Consider the following 20,420-nt stretch of genomic DNA (forward strand, 5'->3'; position numbering starts at 1 on the left):
AGTGCTTGTTTTCTCATAACTTGGCAGGGAAAGAACAAAACTTTTACAGGTGGTTGGGCCGAACACAGACCAAAAGTATCAGCATAATTAACCTCTGATACAATCCCCATGGACAGAACAACTCTATCCCTTTGTGTTCCACGTTACAGTCAACCCACCCCTTAAGTAGCCTTCAAACACAGGCATCAAACCCAAGTAATTTACCATAATCTTCAAATATACAAATACATATGCAGATGACTATCACCTACAGCTGCCATCTTGCAATTTAAAACCTTACCTCAAAAAGTCATTAAGAGCTGTATTTCTTAGCTAGCAGAGAACCTAGCCCTTTACATAGCCACTACACCATAAAAATAAGCATATTTTTCTCCTTTGTATTTACTCTTTTCAGTTGTTAATATTCTACATATTTAGGAACATGCTTCTATTCACCTGATTACTATTTCTACATGGGCACTGCTGTTGCTCAGCCTCACTGATGAACCATCTGAGGCACTGAAACATGAATCAACCAGCAGGAAAATGCATAGGGTGGTGAAAGAGCCAAAGTTCTAACTAACCATTTCCAGGCCCCAACCCCTTATTTCTTTAGATGCCTGAAGCTCTTTGTGCAGCAAAAATCTTGTTGGAAGGACCTGCTGGATCAATCAACCAAGTTAAAATACGAACAATCCGAAACTTATTTTAATGTGGTTTGGTTTGGTTTAGCTTGTGGGGTTTCTATTGGGGTTTTTGGGGGTTTTCTGTTTATTTTCTGTGTGACCTCTGACTTGTCCTGGATCAAAAGTACCATCACACCATGACAATCACAGAAAACACTCTTTTCTTCCCAGCCCTCAGCCAGAGCTGCTGTTAGCATCCTTTTCCCAGAGGTTGTGGTGGCTTTCTACCTTAGCTCAAAACATTTTGGTTCCTAACACTGTTCCTTCCCAGAGGTTGTGGTGGCTTTCTACCTTAGCTCAAAACATTTTGGGTCCTAACACGGTTCCTTCCCCTTCTGTTGTGGCTTCAGAGGACAGCTACATCACCTCTGGTGCCTGTGCTCAGAATTGGCCATTGCCAGACCTGCACGGCCTGGCCAGTGAGGGTGGCTCTCCTGCATGGTGTGCCTCTCTTTCCAATCTGGTAGGCAAGTATCTTCTCATGGCATGATAACCTTGTGTAGATTTTTGATAAATAAGAAGACACTGGGATGAGAAGCTCCATTCCTTGAAGTGTTGAGGAAACTCTCCCACTGTTTATCAAAGAGCCTACACTGTTGGGCTCTGCTAGAGAAAATATCAATTAGCCCTTGCTTTGTCTTCTGACAACAGGATAAATATTTGATAGTCATAAGCTGCCTAATGCCAAGCAAGTTTCTAGGGAGAAGGCATGATGAAATTGGCAGTGTGTACACCTCACATCCTTGCAGTTGCATGGAGTCAGGGCCAGTCACTTGGGCCTGTTTGGGAAATGAATTTGGCAGGTTTAGTGTAGCTTATGGCCAATCAGCAGTTGAACTGAAAAAAATCAGTGCTGAAGTTGGTGCCAACCTGAAATTTCTGTGTGATACATGCATCCCAGATGCAAAAGGTCAACTTTCCCCAGTAAACTCCAGAACCTCAGCAGACTTTGGATGTTTTTACATTTTCAATTTTCTCTGCACATAACTGGAGCAAGAACTGTGATGCAAGATTTTGTGATTAAAAAAAAAGAAAAAAAAAATAATTTCCTCTCCTGGCAAGTAATAAAAAGTTAAAGTCAGTGGGAAAATTTTTTAAGAACTCTGACTATGGCTAATACTTTTCACTAGAACATTCTCCCAGTGATAATGGGATCACACAGACATTTTGTATTTTGGGGGACGGTGCTGGTATTTTCTGATGTTACTGATGTTCTGATTTTTGTGATGGTAGAAGAAATGTTTGAGAAGCAAATTGTGTTGAATCAACATATGGAAGTGAAACCTTGTGTTTCAATTCATTACTTCAGTATGATAAAATATAAGAATGCCATTACTTCAAAGCAAGTCCTTTTAGTGCAATTTCCACATAGGCTTTTCAAAAACCATATATTCTCAAACTTCCTGCTCCATAAAAGAGGAGAGAAAAGTGGTGAAACAGATACATTTGGATGTGCTTTTATTAAAATAGCTGTTTAAATAATACAATCTCTGTGGCATGAAAATCCTTCCTCCAAAGAACTACAAAGAATTATATTTCATAACAATGTTCTTAATGACACTCATCAGGGAGTTTAGCTCTTGCCCTGCCCATGTTCTAGGAAATTCTGTCTCCACACTGCAAAGAAAAAGTAATTTCTTCCACAAAGACTCAGTTTCATGGCCAAAATTCAAGTAATTCAAGTGATTTATCGAAGAAAGATCTGCTTATTTTAGAGTTGTGCATGATACAACTGGGGCTGTGGTGTCTATTTACTTCTTTGCTCTGTCTGAAAAGTATTAAGCTGAAACACAGTTGTGAGACACTGGATCCAAATCTCACTGAATTATTGATATGGGTCAGAACCAACTTACTGAGAGTGTGGAGGGGAGGAGGGGGGGAGGACAGGGCCTAGTCCTGCACGTCCATGGTAATGCCTGCCTTATCACATAAGGCATCTCCCTTAGTAAGGTCTGATCCATGCTCACTGTACAGAGATCCTTCTGAAGAACAACTATGGGGCACATAAAATTTCTACCAGTAGTTTGGGATTTTTTCATTTATGTTGCACTTCTGCTCAAAAGGCCTTTGAGTATGAAATCCATAATCAAAAGTCAGCATGTGAGTAAAGAACAGTTTTCCCCGCTTATGCTTCCCATCTTTATGCCCTGGCAAGGGCTCTTCCTCACAGCCCTCCTTACCTACTCAGTAAATTTCAGGCTTGCTGAGGCTTTTCTGATAGAATGCTTGTCATCCAGGACTTGCTGAATGTCACCAAATGGATTTTGAGGACTGTTTTGAAAAAAGAAACAGGTGAAAATGAGAAATTTCTGTCTGGGAGTCCTCGCACAGGAATGCTGAGCTCTTCCTTTGTCCTTGCTGAAATTCATATATGTTTCATGCCAGCTAATGCCTATATAAACCATTTAAATCATGGAGACACACTGACTTCCAACAGCTCAAGATCCAAGTCTATATCCTGTTGATACATTTTGGCATGGCTATAGCCTCAGTCCATTTTTTGTGCAAATGGAGGCACTTCAAAGAGAGTCTCTGAAACATCAATAAAAGAGAAAGACTGAGTTATATAGAGATAAAATCTAACGTGTATCATGTAAGGATCTGATCCAAAGACATTAACAGGAAATTCTTGTGCCATTTGTGAGAAGTTCTTGCAAACAAATGCTTTTGTCATCAGAGATGGACCTTTTTCCTTTTTTTGCTTCATCTTTCAGCAAATTCTTTGGAAAATGCAGGTTTTGAGCGGCCAGACTTCTCAGTAGATTCAGATGGGATGTGCAGAGGACTTTCAATTGAAACAAAAATGACACAATAGTTCATGAGTACTTAAAGTACCTCTTTGAGAAAAAAAAATTGATAGATGCAAATGTGTTTTTAGGGTCACATAACAAAACACAAAGGAACTCTTCCACTTTCACCTGTCAGTATAGTCACCAGAGCCCTGAAACAGCCAAAACTACCAGGTAAGCTTAGGCTTGCACTCATCGCCCACCTGCGCTCTCTTGTGTCCAGTACAACTCTGCTCACTCTTGACTCCTGATGCTTTTCCATTCTGTATAGACAAAATCTTTCAACCAAGGAGGAAGCAAACATACTTAGGATTTATACAAAGACTCTCTACACCCTGTAAGCTGGGCACTGAAAATCACAGCACCATTCTGACTTAGATGTCACATTAATTCAGATAAGTACTGCTAGGGTAATCCCACAACTTGACTACTTTCATGAACTCTCAAGCAGTAGGGTCATTTCATTAGCTCACTGAACCAGTGGTCTGAAAGGGAACTGCAAGCACTCTCCTTCATCTTCTGCCCACATGCCTGTTAATGTCATGATCCTGAAGAACTGTTTGTGCCAAAGTCATGTTGGACAGAAATTGCCCTCTGACTTCTACCATCTCAGTGATGGACACTTGATAATCAGGACATCTACTCTCTTGTTATCCTTGCCCTTAGCAAGTTTTGTCTCTGACTTTCTTCTTGTTATGGAGCTTTTTTTTCTTTCTCTCTTTATTATAACGTTTCACCTACCCAGAGAATTTCACTTCCTTTGGAACCAACCATTTTCAGTACAGCCTTTCCATGATCCATAACTATAACATCTTGATGAATAAGACAGTCTTCGGAGATGTGATTTTGAAAGATAGGTCACATACATGCAGGGGTGTTCTAGCCCCGTGGCTTTAGGCAGTTGTTGAAGAGAAAGTACAAGAGTCTTGTTACGATATGTAGAAGTCCTGTTCTGAAATTTATGCTTCCATTTCACTTTGGTGGAAAAATTAATTTAGAAAAATCCACTTTTTAAATTCAAGTACATAATCCCACTCCACTTCAAGCACTGCTGAAAAGTGTGTTGTTTCCTGGGATGAAAATCATATGTGCTACTTCGGGCAATCACATTCTATGGCCAAGCTCAGACAAAAATATTGGCACTATTGTTCTAGGAAAAAAAAACATCCTCTAATCAGTCTGATTGATTGCAGGCTTGGGACATTATTGTTCAGCAGCTCAACTGAAAAAAAATGTACAGTTTTACAGCCCTACTCATCATATTCAGACACATTAACACTTCTGTAGATCTTGTAAATTTTAAAAAGTCCAGGAAGAAGTAATTTCAGCTATGAAAGCTAAAATCATTTTCTTACAAATTTCTAAAATGTTTTTCAGGAAAAAAATTCACTAAACTTAACCTACTTTTCCAGAGAAAGATTCAAGATGATGAACCCATCCTTATTTTAATCCAATTCATGGCATATTATTCTTATATTTAGAAGAAAGCCACCTTGAATGAGTCCTGAAAGACGGCTTCAGATATTTTAAACAAGGACTTTCTGTACACAAGCAGCACTGAAACACTATCTTTCCCCCCATGAAGATTTGACTTCATTATACCAAATGCTAAAGACTGTCTCACTAGGCAATCTTACACTTTGAGCTCATTTCCTAAAAAGTATTTTGATTTCCTAGTAGTGTAGTCGGCAGCAGAGAAAGACATGCCCTGTATTTTTCCAGTGTTTGTTATTTTCTCTTCCTACAGAAGCTTTCTTTTTGCCTCATTACATTTTTCCCATTGCAAGTTTTGGTTGGGATCCAGGGGATTGTGGTTGAGTTCTGCGGGGATTTTTTTTCCCGGTTCTCTCTCTCTCTCCATGCATATTTCATGCGCCCATTACTTTAGGTGCCATAAACACAAATTAAAACCAGCATCATTTCTGTCAGAAAGGACCATATTTCTCTACTCATTCATTATTTATATTGCTTCCTTAAGTGGTGGTGTTCTTGCTTGTTTGTCTCTAATAGAGGACACAAGTTATTTCACAGCCTTTGCTAGTTACTGAGATTGGGCTGATCAGGAGCTCCACTGAACTGTAAAAGCAATGAAGCTCATTTCTGTCGATAGATATATCCCTGAACAATGTTTGCTGCTGCATGAACTGTACCAGGCAGCCACAGAAACCACATCAGCCTCATCTTTCATTGTGTGTCATGGTAAGGAGATGATTTGTGTGCTTTTGGACCATTTGAGCATCAAATATTTAACCTCTGCACCTAGAACGGAGTATGAACTTGTATGGTGCATAATCAATCTCCAATTATGAGTAGATATAGATCTGTCTCGTGTCACTGTGTCTGGTCTGGTGAACCTCACCTTCTTCTGGGGAACAAGTGCATTTAAAAACCATTTAACTTCCCTCTCTTGCTGCTTTTACAAGGAACTTCCAGATTCTCTCCACTCTAATTTTTACCAAGCTTCCTATTTCCATCTTGTACTTACACATGGTCAGATTTGACCCACCTTTTCTTTTTTAGTGCCAATATTATTATTCTCTGATTACACAGTTCTTTCCACCAGAGCACATTACAACCGATGTACCTTGAGGGAGCAGCTCCAGAGTCTCGCACATCTTACTTCGTTATGTTAAAAATGTGTCTGTGCGGCTGAAACAGAGACAACTCCACTAATCTTGACCAGTGGTCTCTGAGGCCTGCAAAAATCACAAGACTAAAGTGCCTTGCATTTTCCTAGACAAACAGTAGAAGTTTGTTTCCTGCAATCAAAGCCTCTGTTTTTCACATTTTCAATCTGTTCCACACAAAGTGGAAAAGCCATACATTCCCTTTGAAAGAAAAGAGATGAGCTTCTCTACATGTCATGTGAATGAAGACTGAAGCACTGAGAAAAACATATGATGCTATGAAATTCATAATAAAATTGTGAGACTTGACCACACCACATTCATTCTCATTTATTCCAGTAGATAAGAAGGACGAGTAGGTCTGTGTCACCGTATGCTGCAAGGCCATCAGTGAGTTCACCCTGAAGAAGTGCTAGAGGACTCTCATCTGTTACTAGCACAGTCAGTAAAGACACTATCTAAATGCAAGATTCCCATTGCACAGGTCATTTGAAGGACACTTTATTTCCCCTTCAACACCTACAGTGCTATGCATGTTTTGTTGAAGGAGGGGCAACAGCTCAGGTCTGGTATACTCATCTTCATAATTTTGGTGAGTCTCATAAGGACCAGAGCTTCATTTTGAGAGCAACCTGTGGTTTCTGATGCTGTCATTGACAGCTAACCTTGCAATGAACCTGACCTTCAGCAGCAGTTGTCCTGTTCTTTTGGAGAGCTGAAGGGAGAATCAATAAATGTCTTGGCAATGGGTGTTTGCTGTTAGGCTGAGGTGTTTCCTTGCTTTCAATATGTCAAAGATAAGAGTGGGAACGTCACGGCATTTGCCCCGCAGGAGTACAGCCTACTTGGGAAGAAGAGAAGGGGAAAGAAAGGGGAGGACGAAGAAAAGGAAGGAGAAAGGAAGGGAAAGAAGGGCGGGAAAAAACAGGGTCATGAGGGGCAGTGCTGTGCCAGGCAGAAATTAAATACCAAGTATGGACCTAAGATATCCCATCCATTTCCCTTCTACCATCTATCCTTACTCTCAAGGGACTCTGAATAACAGAGATGACTTACTATAATAACTACAACCATTTTCACCCATTACCACCAGCTCCTTTCATCTTTTTCTTTTTAAAGAGTCCTTTAGACAGAAACCAAAGCTCTAAAACATCAGAGCTCTATCAGAACAGAGGAACAATATTTAAAATTAATTAGTAAAACAATATTAGGCAGGTTATTAGCCCCTGGTGGTGCAGAGCCGTCAATCTCTCTCCATGTCTTCTGCAGGCAGCAGCGTAGCCCAGGCCACCGGCGCTGCTGGCAGGGCAGGACAGCACTGCCACTAAGTGCAAACCCACATCCTCCACATCCCTGTGCCAAGAAAACAATTTTTAAAAGCCCATATTCACACCCTCTTTTCAGTCCCTCACCTTAATGAAATTGCCACAAGTCCCACAGGTTGGTTTTTTGGGTTTTGCAGGCTATAATTACTCCACAATTTCATAATTGTTACTCTGTGAATTATTATCTCTGCCTGTTCCTTCACACATTGTTTTTAATCACCATGTTTTTAAGTAACTCTGTATAGACAAAAGCTCCTAATATCATAGACCTCTTTAACAGCTGGTTATATTAACTGTGTGATGGCAGGGCATGTAGCAATCTGCGAAGCGCAGAAATCTCCCATTGGCACTGAGAAGAGAGGGTAGAATACGGCTTCAAGACTTAAAAGACAAAATAAGGACCTGCCTATGTGGGGAATACAGATTCAAGACTTAGAAGACAAAATTAGGTCCTGCCTACAAGGGGATGCTGAGGAAAGGTAAACTGAGCTAATTCAAGGTGTGGATTTAAATTGGATCAGGTAAACCATATTACATTGCAAAGTGGATTAAAAGAAACAGAATTAAAGTCTATTTTAAATTAAATAAAAAAAAAGTCACCTGAGTGAGGTAATTCAATTTAACCAACACATTTAAAGGAGAAATTTATTAACTTTCCTGCAGGTCCTGTCCCTGCATAGACTAGGTCCAGATCACAATGCAAGTGTAACCAGAAGTGGCTGGAAAAGGGTGATATTCCCACCTGTGGTGCTCTTTGGCACTGGCTTGCTGAAATTAATTTTGTTCTGCTCTACACCTGTGTCAGAGAAAGCAGCCTGGCTCCTGCTTCAGTTATCTGAATGCTAAACAAGTAGGCACTGCCTCTGTTTTTGGTTTACGCACATGCAGAATGGGGAGGCTACTGTGCTCTAAAAAAGTAAACAATGAAGCAAATGCTTATGAATTACTCTTGTCTGCTCAGCACTAAAAGTTGTAAGATAATAAATGGAAAAAAACATGCTCAGTTGTCTAAGTAAGGACAGATAGATCGGTTCTTTTATTATCCTTTTGTCATTAGATTATTATTAGCAATATAAGTGTTTGTGCTTAGCATTTAAATATTTGTACTATCAGTAAAATCAAGATATCCAAGCAAAATTCTCTATAAATATGAAATAATTGAGAATCTGAGCTCCAGATACTTGTTTACAGACTCAAGCGATATTAAAGAACTGCAGCGTGATTCTGCTTCATCACAGTCTCCAAAATCAGCCTCTGCCTGGTTCAGTCCTCTGGATGACAGCAAAGCTGTTCAGAATTGCCATGAACAATACCCTGAGCAAGGCTAATAAGCAGTTCCTTCCTGGCTCAGTTTCACATCACAGTTAAAGGTTAGGGAAATAAAATAAAGGAAATGTTAAAGGCTGTTCCTAAATATTACATTTTATTCCCAGCTTCATAACAACAGAGTGGACTCTACAGTGGTATTCTATCATCTGTTTCTTGATGGTTGGCTGTACCAAGTCATACTGCTACCTACTTTTAATAAATATATTTCCACTAGTGTTCTTCATAATTTACATATTAGACATCAATGAAAATAAAAGTTCTGAAAATACCTTTACTGCTTCTTCCTTCTATTCTCCCACCTCAACTTAGGAAAAATTAAATTTAGGAGGGAAAAATCACTGAGAACACAGAGAGCAAGGTGAAAATTCGCTTGCTTAATTGAGAAAGAAGTGGCCTGGACAAGTGGTTACATGCCAAAACGGGCAAGGCAGGAAATTTCTCTTAGGCTTGCTCTGACGTGGCCGCATGTGATTCTGCCATACACAATCTTTTCTGAGCATCTGTGCCTCTCTCAGAACCTGTAAACCATTGCAGCAGCCAGTTGTGAAGACGCTACCAGCACCAATCACAACCAAGTTATGTCATGTGTGCTTCCCAAGGAAGAACCCAGGTCAGGAAGGGACAAGGCTGCTGGGGCTGGTGAGGCGCTATGGCAAAAGTTGTTTGGGGTCTTTAGATGCCCTGCTGTGGGAAAAGATTACAAATGCAAAATAGCCTGAATGTTTTTTCAGAGAAAAAATGTACCCTAGGCACGTGCTTTCAGTTCAAGTCATCACAAGGGTTTTCAAATTCAGTCAGGATCTTTAAGGTAGCAGCTGTAAACAAAGGCAGAAAGAGATAGACAGTATTGGACCTCAAACCACTTTCAGAATAAACCTTGGCTGGATTTTAACACTAAGCCTGTTGGCGCTGGGAACTGAAGGAGCCCAGCCAGGTAGATAAACTAAGGACATCATACTCCCAAGCAAGTGGCAAAACACAACAGCCCTGCAAGGGGAAAGTGGAGGTAAAGGACTCATCCCAAAACTGAGGTCAAAGGCTGGGCAGTACTTCTTGCCCTGCTCCAGAGAGTCAGAGAAGAGATGCTTCCAGATGCTAGCTTTTGGGACAGAAAGGTAAATACAGCAAAGGACATCATGCAGCTGCAGGGAAATACCAAACACCCTTTTTAGTACAAGATTAATGAAATCGGGGGAAAGATCCTGATCAAATCTATCTTTTTAACATATTCCTAGGGAGAAAAATAATGCAATAATAAAGCAAAGATAAAGAGAAAGCCAGCTTACAGAGGGCATTTACACAGGTGGGATAAGCCCTTGCAAATGTCCAGTAGGGATTAATTGCACTTTGGCAGAGATGGACTAGACGACTTATCGTAACAGTTCTAGAGGCAGCTAACAGCCAGAATAAGTCATATTGAAAATGCAGTTGGGAAGCTTAGTGTCACAAAGATTCACAGCAAAAATGGCTGTGTTCTTCTGCATGATAACAAGGAAAAGCAGAAAGGGGTGAATTAAGGATACAGAGTTGATTTTGCATTTTATTTCATTATTTTTGTCAGGTTATATTATAACTTAAACACTCCTAAGAGGTATGATTGTTTTGTTGACTGTAAAGTTTGTTTCTTTTCTTTTTTTCTTAAGTAGGTGGGGAAAATACCTTATGATTATTAAATCTTAAATGGCTGATGCAGCTTGGCAATAAGCATCTTTACACTGAGGAATGTTGGAAATAAGTATGTTTAGTGTGTTCACCACGTGGTTATATCACAATTATTTATTCAGGTGATTATACCTTTAAACAAAATAGCAATCTTCATATAAGAATTATTTATTAACTTGTCCTAGTTAGAGCAGCCGGGACCAGTTCATCACTGTGTGGGTGTAACCCAGACTGTGTATTCTACACCCTCTGTGTCATTTCCCAGGAACTGTTAACAATAGACCATTTGCAGCAGCTGCTCAGAGCACACCTGACCCCTCAGGCTATAAGGTGGATGTTAGCAAGCCTATGAGATAGGAGGATGTTCCTGTTCTCACACCAGTGACTCAGGTGTGATGACTCCCCTCCAGGGAGTCATTAGCACCTCCACGCCCAGCCTGAGGGGTCATGTCTGCTAATGGGCCACCAAGGATTCCAAAAATATCTCACGACTCATAATCGCCCAATGTGGAACTCCCCGCCCTGGGGGAGGTACTGGGCATTTCCACTCGAACTTGAGTGTGTATAACCTTGGGGTCTTGGGACTTCTGGGCCTGCTCGTCAGATCCAGAGGAGGACCAGAACCTCGACCGGACTGCAACCACCACCCTTGACCAGACTGCGATCACCACCCTCGACCAGATTGCAACCAGCACTCTCACTAACATGTCCTCCTTTTCTCTTACCTTGGACTCAGGGGGACCACATGGGGCTCAGCACAGGGGCCAACGAACACCACTCTGTTCATGCCCCAGGGTGCTGGGTTATACATCTGGGTTTTGTGGATTAAAACCAATTGTTTCTCTGTATAACTGTATTTATTGTATTATTTTTACTAAATTGTAACTACGATTTATAATCTCTTTTGAGTTATTCATTTCCCCTGCTGGTTTACCTCTAAACCAGCACATTACCCTCTCAGGGAAATGTATATTTAGACATCTCCAAAAAGTTACTTATTTACCCAGTTCAATACATTAAATCTGGAGATTAGATGATTCACCTGACAGACATCAAGGCCTCCCCTGGAACTGTTCCATTCTGATAAGCAAATGTGCATTTCATGCCTGCTTACCAGGGAAAAATAACTGTATTTGCACAATATCTTGTAATGACTCTAAAGAAGTGTTTAAACCTCACTAGCATTTTCAACCCCCTACGCAAAAACCAAACAAACACAAAGACAGTCAATATTGTCTCTATACAGCAGGGTATTCAACTATGATGGGACTTTGATTCAGGGTTGGCGAGCATTTATATCTCTGAGACATCTGCTGTCTTCAGTCATTTTGTCTTCAGTTTGGAGCAGACAGTCTACAAAGAAAATGTGCTTCTTAAGAATGTAATTGAGTCCTTTCTCATGTGGGGTATTCTGACTGAGAGCACATGGCTGCTACTCACGTAAAGGAAAGCCATATTTCTACTAAAGATAGAGTTGTTCATATAGGAAGAATGCTATTCCAGGCTGTTTTTTCAAGGTGGCTTGAAAAAATTATGTTAAGTGCAATAACTAGGAGAAAGGGAAAATCAGTGTCTTTGTTTAGCATGGGAAGCTAGATCACCCCTACAGCCAGAGCTTATACTTTTCCCAGATGGCTGTATTTCCCCAATGACAAACTCAGTACTGATTTTTTAACCAGCTCTCTAGAATTTAGACAGGAAAAGAAAGGACACAAAAAAAAAAAGACAGAAAAGAAAAAAAATGTGACAAGAATTCAGACAAACTATATTCGTTCTCTTTATTTCTCTTAATGTGCAAAGGGGAGGACAGCAAGAGCAGTTCCCCAGTGGATGACTGTTCATACCACTCATATAGACTTATATGATTAAGATCCACTCTGGACAGCACTAAGGTGAATGCCAATGGTTTGCACACCTCCAGTAGGAAGGTCAGGAGTTCCAGAGCATCTGAGTGGAAGAATGCGGAGCCTGATTTTAGAGAAATATGAGATGATTTTGTAAGTAGCAACAGGGTGGCAATTTGCATAAGAGACTGAACATAATATTGATACTGTCACTTTCTGGAAATGGCAAGCCATTTTTAGAATTCTAAGTGGAAACTATTCAATTTTATTGAGCGCATTATGGGATATTCAATGTAGAGGCTGGAAACTGAAAGCAGCAGGAGAATCAAAGAAGTACAAAGAGACAGGACCAAAACCAAAAAGCTAAGTTGCAAAGGATATATTGCTATCAAATTTTCCACTCACCAAGGTTTCTCCTTCGGGACCCCTAAAGAGACAATTTCACACATTGGGGAAACAGAGGCACGGGTATGGGAAAAGCCAGATTTTCAGAATGAGTTGAAACACAATGAAAATGGGACAAAGTAAAATGCTATAGGTTCCCTTGGCTTTATGACTACATTAGGTGCAAGCTTTACTCCACAAGAGGCACTCTGAATTACTCTCCTCACAGAGTTATATGTCCTTCTGTTCCAGTGCACCACCTCTCCAAACAAGCTCTTTCTTTTCTTCTTCTGCCTCCATCTCAGTACACACTACCAATTTGCAACACTGGATGTCCTCTTTCAAACTTCTCACTTCGGGGGTTTCAGTTTTGCCACTATGGTTATCTAGTTATCATAGTTATCATAGTCATCATGGATGTCCAAACATCCATGGAGGAGAAAAAAAGTCCCTATACTAAATCATGGTTTTCAGTCATGTAATCATAGTATTTTGCTCCTGTAAGACATAACACTTTTCATTCAAAGACCTCTGAGCTTCCAACTGACTAATTAAGTCACAAAATGTTCCTGTGATCTAGGAAAGTATTGAAATGGGTGAGTAAACTAGTACAGATGAGTAAAGTCATTAGTCAAGATGACTAACAGATGAGAAATGTACTAATAGCAAGTAATTGCAGTAAAAAAAAATGAACTTCAAATAGGTTAGCATAGTGATTTTTAGAGAATATTTCTGAACACCTGCACTCTTTCATATCCAGTGGAAGCTGTGATAGCTCAGGAGTGTCTAAAAACGAGACTAGGTCTGACTTACCTAGGTTCATTAAGAGGGACAGAAAAGACACTTTTGAAACAAAAGTGTGTATGTCGCATAGGTACACAGGGCTGAATGGACCACCTGAACAATAGGGTGAACTGAGTACACACACCCACCTACATGGACAACCACAGAAATTAGGTTAGCCTAGGAGTCCCTACAGACCATACGCTACTCACCACCTGTCTCAAACGTCAGCTGTCATTTTAGATGCTACTGGCACAGAAGCCTCTACTCAGTGGATTTCAGTGGCGTTTGGCTCCAATGACCGATTGCCTTCCTGTACAGACATCTTTACTGAAACCACACAGCGAGGGTGTGTTGTTCTGACCAAGACGACCATGGTTCTATTCAGTCACCCCATGCTAAGTTTTCCTGCACTCTATGGCTCACCAGCACCTTCTCAAGAAGTAAAAGGAGAGAGGAGCACCAAGAGGAGCACCATTTACTTCCCCTGTTGAGTAGTGAGGGTACCAAAGGGCTGATGGACGGAGAGTAATGCTTAGGTAAGACTGACAACTATTTCCTCTTGCTTCATACACATAACCAGCACCCACCTGTTTTCCTCCCACCCAGAGATATTTTTGAAAGCTTCTTCTAGCAAATTTCTGCACCAAAATTAAACCCATATAGCAGTCAGCCTTACTGCCGTGTTCCCACGTCAGCTGTGTGTCATGACAACAGATGATAGAAATGCTGCTTATTCAGGCTTAGGGTGCATGGTTTTGTTTTTTTTTTTCTTCTTTTTTCTTTTTTTTTCCTTTTTTTTTTAATTTTAATAGCTTTAAAAAGAACTCTGAACAAAAGTGCTTGCTCCATGATGCAGTGCTGAGCTAAGGCACACAGGTATACCTGCCCACATGCCAACAGGCAAAAATAAGTAGAGTGGGTGAGGTTTCCTGTGACTCTGCGGGGGCTGAGGGAGAAACACTTTGAGGAGATGACAAGACAAGGGAAAATGGAGAGGCAGAAGCAGAAGTGCTCCCACTTCACTGCACTCCTTGGCCCTGCATCCCTCCCCTGCAGGCCTTCAGCAATGGGGCAGCTTCATGCCCCCCATCTGGGTGTCCCTGTACTTCCCCATGTTCTAAAGCAGGCCAAACCCCCCTTCCTTGGGGTGCTCCTACGCAGACTGCAGCCTGAACCACCAGGGAGACTCTCCCTGCCTCACCCTGGCCTGCAGTGAAAAAAGGGAATTTTGGATTTCCAGGATGGTAAATCTTGCTCTGCAGACATCATCTGAGTTATTCCATGGGAGTAAAGCGCTGCTGAATGAAAGTCTCCTCACATGAAACAGTGTTATTCCCACAAGATATAATTTCTCCCAAGACAGACCTGGAGATACTCCTTTCTACTCAACAGCTGAACTCAAAATTTGTATGTCTGCCCTTGGTTTTGGTGTGACTTATTTGTTTGGTTTTGGTTGGATTTGGGGTTTTTATGCACTGTTAGGTTCTCAAGGAAGAAAAAGAAACAAACCTTGTAAAAGCAGGGTCACAGATACTTAAGTATTATTATAATATTAAGTATTATTAAGTCAAGCTCAGAGAGCAGGGCTTCTCCAACTGGAACTGCTACAGTTCACAGCTCGTACCTCAGTAATCATCACTTTTGTTTCTGTTTCACAGCATCACAAAAGACAGCAAGCAACCCCTGAGCCAAGCAAGAATTTAAATATGTCTTTGAGGCCTTTCCCATTTAGAAAATCACTTGTGTCTGTGTAAGGGCTGCTTCTGAATATAAATGCTTCCCTGAATCAGGGCTACACAAGTATCAGAAGCTTAGATTAAGGAGCTGATCTGTCCAAATCAGACATTAGAGGCATGATGAAATGCTGCAGATCTTCTCTTTAATGAAACTTAGTTTATGAAAACCCTTTAATAAAGCTGCAGCAAGTATATTTACATTCCCAAAAGAGAAGAGCTCTCTTGAAACAGGGAAAAAATTACCACAATTAATAATATTCTGATATTCTTCATAATGCCAGTAGATTGTAAGTTTTTGTTGAGCTGTTCATCATTTTGAATTTCCATGGCTCTCTTTATTCCACAATCACATCTTCACCCGCTGAGGCACTTTAGGGACTAAAATTCATTGCTGCATATTAAAAATAGCAAATGAATCTCATTATTTCTTTTGTACCTCCCCAGTTTATTCAGCACACAAAAGACAAAATCAATACCATCTTGCCTGAGGAATAGGGTTATTTTGGGTTGGTTTTTTTTAATCCTGCAGATTTTTGGCTTTACTCCTGAAACTGTGATACACTGCACCAATATATTTTCACTCTATTCGTTTTCAGATCATCTGCATTTTGCTGTGCTAATCCCGGATGTTTAATATCAAGCAAAATAGTATTTATATCCCATTCATCTCTTTCTCTAGCATCTCCTGTGTATCTGCATTTTCATTTTCCATTGCCAAAAATCTGAGAATTCAGAAATATTCAGAAATTATTTTCTTTTCAGGGGTGCAGATCCAAATAAGCATTTACACTTAAGTTTATGGATAATTTAAGGTAAACTTGGTCTTGAGGAGCTGAGGTGCTTCCTTGAGCTGAGACAGAAAGAGGATAAAGAAGGGAAGGGGGTGCTCCTACAGGCTCTACCTTTTGGGGAGAGCTGGGTCCCATATACCCAGATAGAATTGCTAGAATTTGTTTGCCTTCTGTTTTAGAAATGGAGTGTGGTATTTCCTTTCCTTCCATCTTTCAGCACTTCCACAGTTGCCCACTGTTTTCTAATAGTTGTAAGTGACAGAAAATTATTCAGGAAACAGCATCTTTAACACCTCAGGATGTGTGTCATCCAGGTGACCCATATGCGTCTAGACTTTCAATATTTTTGTTCCCATTCCTTTTTTTTTCTAGGTTATTTCTTTTGCATTTACAGCTTCTTTTTTTCCCCATCCACTTTGTGTATTATTTTTGTTCAGATGAAAGCAAAGCAAGTTCAGTGTTTCAACCATACTAAGTCTCTGTTAAAATTCCATCCCAATTTATTAAGAGATGGACTTTCTACCAAGTACTAAGTACTATTTCCTCAGCTTACTGTTACAATCCTTTCTATTTGTCCTGATGGAGGCAATCCACTTTGCTTTTCTCTTTTCTCTGAAATCATCAGTTGCCTAATTACTCTATATGCATGGATTCCTGTATTACTCAACTACTATTCACTGGTTTGGGGGTTTGATTTTATTATTCTTGATCCTGAACTATCAGACTTTCCATTTTATTCTTTCTAGTGAAACTTTTTTCATATGTTTTACTCTTTGCTTTAATTTTAAGGCAGAACAGAAAATACAAAAAATACAGTTTTTCCTTCTTTCACCATTTCTTCTGGGACTTGTCCCTGAAATGTGACCAGACTTTTCCAGTAAAGCAAAGCAGATGTTTTGCAACACCTTTCACAGTTATAAGTCCCCGAAAAGCTATATTGTACATGTGTCCTGTACTGCAAGCATACTATGAGTATGTTTACTTAACCAGTCTCAATTAAGTTAATAGGAATATGTATCACAGTAAACTAATATTCTTCCTCCTTGGGAGAATACAAGCTTCTCTTTGCACTTCCATATATACTTCTCCTTTTAGCAAACTGATTACAAGGAAACCATATGCGTACTTTCAGTGTATCTTGTGATGGAATTTGCAAGGATGTGGGATTTATTTCTTTGATTTCTACTAACTTATGACTCAGGTAGCTAAGTGATGTGTCTAAACTCTAAATGTTTACGAATCTGAAAAGAAGTGGAAGCCTAATATGAACTTATATTAAATTTATCTTGAGTGCACTTCAGACACAGTACCTGATTGCATCCCAACCAATGTACCCGAAGAACAGTCATCCTTGAAAGACAACATCTTGACTTTTTCTTCCTTTAGAAAGTACAAACATTTTCAGTTTGCTTCTGTTCCCTTTTTCTTCCACTGAGGCAATGTTTGTTCTTTCTATAAAATGGAACCAAACAAGGCTATTATATGAGTCATCAGAAAAGAGCAGCAGCAGTAGATGGCCGCTGATGGTGATCAGTTTGAATTGCTTACTGCCCCCCTGCTGATCCCTTGGAGACTTCCGCATCTAGAGGACAACTGGGACTTGTCTGGGCAACAGCTTTGGTGGCCATGAGAAAATAGGCAAAACCAGTTTTACCTGAGAACTGTTTGCATTCCCAAAATACTGCAAGTCTAACATTGTAGACTATTTCCTTAGCTGATTGCAAAACATCATACACTAGTAACGGAAAGTGGAGGTGCTCCCTACTAAGTACAATACAGGATACATCCCTAGCTAGTCCACAATACACATATACTGCTAGATGTTAAGAGATGTCACACTGCTGCATCAAAATGCTTCCTATTGTCCTTAAGTTGACAGTTCCATCAACTTATCATCAAGCACCATAAGCATCCTTCCTGCTTTCATCTCACTATGAAAGAAAAAAAAAGAGCAGATACATGTGGCTGTAATTTTCATAACCCATGACTTTTTTTTTTGTATGAAGAAATAGCATAATATCAGAACAGTCATAGGCAAAGAGAACGAGAAAAGAAAATTCAGTCTCTTTGAGATTTACCCTGCAGAAAGTCTCTTCTTGTTTCTCCGCAACAATTCCAGTACTGCCATCTGAATTAGTTAGAACCTCACATCCTTGTACAGTTGGGCATCTGACAATAGCTGGAGTAAAAAGATTTTGAGGCATACGTCATCAACACGTACATAAAAAAATTAAAAAGTCTAAATCATTCCAAACAATGCAAGGAAATTACTGAAATTAAAAAGGATTGAGAAATGCCTTCCTCCTCTTGAATCAAATGGCAGTATGAAAGACATTCAGCAGACCTCAGCAGCTTACACTACAGAAAGCTTGTTGTTCACGGATGTGTTCTGCAGATTCTACTAATCAGCAAGAAAAATTTGTTCGTTCTGTATTTTAAAACAGAGGGAAGGGGTAATCACAATATTGAAGCACTAACTTTCAGGTTCCTAAACAGAAATTAAACACAGCAGCAGAAGCAAATTAACCACATTTAACGCACCTAACAAGTCGTAACAGAGAACTTCGCTGACCTCGTTAAGCGCTGCGGCGCAGGCCGCGGGTGGCACTGCTGCTGCGGCCAGGGCGCTCGCACGGCAGCAAGGGCTGGGATGGGCGGCTGCCCGGGACGCCCTGGAGCCACCGCCCCGCACAAAGGCGGCGGCGGAGCGCCCTCTAATGGGGAGCGGGGAGAGCACCGCGGGGCCTCGGGGCGGCCTCGGGCTGCGGGGCGGGGGGATTGCGGACTGCAGGGGCTGCGGAGCCGCGGGGGACGCGGAAGGCGCGGGCTGCTGCTGCGGGCTTGCGGGGACTGGGGGACTGCGGCGACTGCCGGTGAGGGACACTCCCCCCCGCTCTGCCCCCGCCCCGCCGGCAGGAGACCCTCGAGGCCTCACCGCTCCCCCCGCCTGTGCCGAGCAGTGCTTGTTTATCCTCCCGCACAGGGAGGGTGGGAAAGTGCTAGTGAACGGGAAGATTTTGCAGCACTCTGTGATCACCAAGGGATTTTTGGCAGGTTCTCATCAACTTGGGGAGCCAAGAACATTTTGTCTCTGCATGTCACATGCTTCCCTCTTGTTTTCGATTCCGTGTGGTCTCAGGGGGCAGTGCTGTCTTGAGGCATCACAGGCTGGTGGCTTCTACAACAGTCGGGTCCCAGTTCATGGGGAGTGTAAAGACAAAAGTCCAGGGCACAGGGATGCTTGGCAGGAAGGAGGCAGTAGGGATGGGGGTGACTCCAGGTGACAGAAATGTTGACCCAGCTCAGCCTCTGGGTCTTTGGGAAAGTAAGAGACATACTTGGAAATTCTTCCATTAGGAGAGGCAAAAGTTCAGTGCAAAGTTATCAAGCATAGGGTAAAGGGCCTGGCCAGACATTTTAGCAGAAATTTGTAGCTGTGGCAGTCAAAACAATACATTCTGGGTAAATAAAGAGGGGCTCAGCAAGAGTCACCTGCTGGTGCAGGCCCTCACCCCTCATCAGTGCAGGCACCTACAGAGATCAGGGCTTGACTCCATGCCCAGGGCTCAGGAATGCCTCACACCACTTGACAGCTTCTCTTAGCCAGCAGGGATGAGCCTATCATCCATGCTGGTGATGCACCATCATCCTTTGCTGAAAGTCCTCGAGCCTACTGTGGCACTTTGGCCATGCACCAAGCTGTACCCTCAGTCCCAAATGCACATCTTCTGGAGATACAGCAGACACCAAAAGCATCCTCAATGCACCTAAAGGAGAGATGAGAGGGAGGTAAGGGGTGAAAGCGGGTCCACATCTCACTGTATCAGCTGGACTCCACACTGTTATCTGCAGGGGCCAGCAAGGGGGAGGGGAAAGACAGAGGCTGGTGCCACGTACACCCTCCTCTGCTCATCCTCAACCCACAGCTCACACTACAGGAGGGGTCATGCTCCTGTGGGCACCAGTGGTGTAGGAAAAGCAGCTTTCACCCATTTTGTGGGTAAAAATGGAAGAACCTGGAGAACAAAGGCTATTATTAATTCCCATCTGTTGAAAGGAGGCTGCAGCTGTTTTGAGAGGTTTTCCTGCAAGCTATGCAGATCTGCTCAGAATTTTAATGGTTGTTTACCAACCAAAGCATGCCATTGAAAGAGCAGGATGTTTCCAAGCAAACACGGTGTGAACGTCATTTCAGCCTGGAAATAAACCTCTTCTTTCTTGCAAACATTTTTCTAGATGAGAAAAGATGGGTTTGTATTTCATTCTTTCACTTTTCAGCTGTTCTTGTTAACTCATCCTTTCCCATCTAAGAAGCATGCAGAAAAAGAGCTGTCTTGAAATATGCAATGCGTTTTTACACACACAAAAAGCCTTGTTAACCCCGAACATTCTGTGTAGTCTCCATGGGTAGCCCCATCAGCAGTTGTAGTAGTATGTGCCAGTAAAACTGGTATTTGACCAAAGAGTCTAGCAAGCTCTGAG

At 41.4% G+C, this 20,420-nt stretch overlaps 1 long non-coding RNA gene across 1 annotated transcript; it reads right to left on the reverse strand.

Annotated features, from left to right (window-relative positions):
- Positions 1-15,395: 15,395 nt before the first annotated feature.
- LOC108641088 lies at positions 15,396-18,565 on the reverse strand. Its single transcript, XR_001921747.1, has 4 exons — positions 18,480-18,565; positions 18,017-18,117; positions 17,249-17,390; positions 15,396-15,538 (listed from the first exon to the last, which is right to left on the reverse strand). It is a non-coding gene; the product is annotated as an uncharacterized LOC108641088 (long non-coding RNA).
- Between the last annotated feature and the right edge of the window lie 1,855 nt (positions 18,566-20,420).

This window comes from Manacus vitellinus, unplaced genomic scaffold (assembly GCF_001715985.3).
Source record: "Manacus vitellinus isolate BGI_N305 unplaced genomic scaffold, ASM171598v3 scaffold_50_pilon, whole genome shotgun sequence".
Taxonomy (NCBI): Eukaryota; Metazoa; Chordata; class Aves; order Passeriformes; family Pipridae; genus Manacus; species Manacus vitellinus.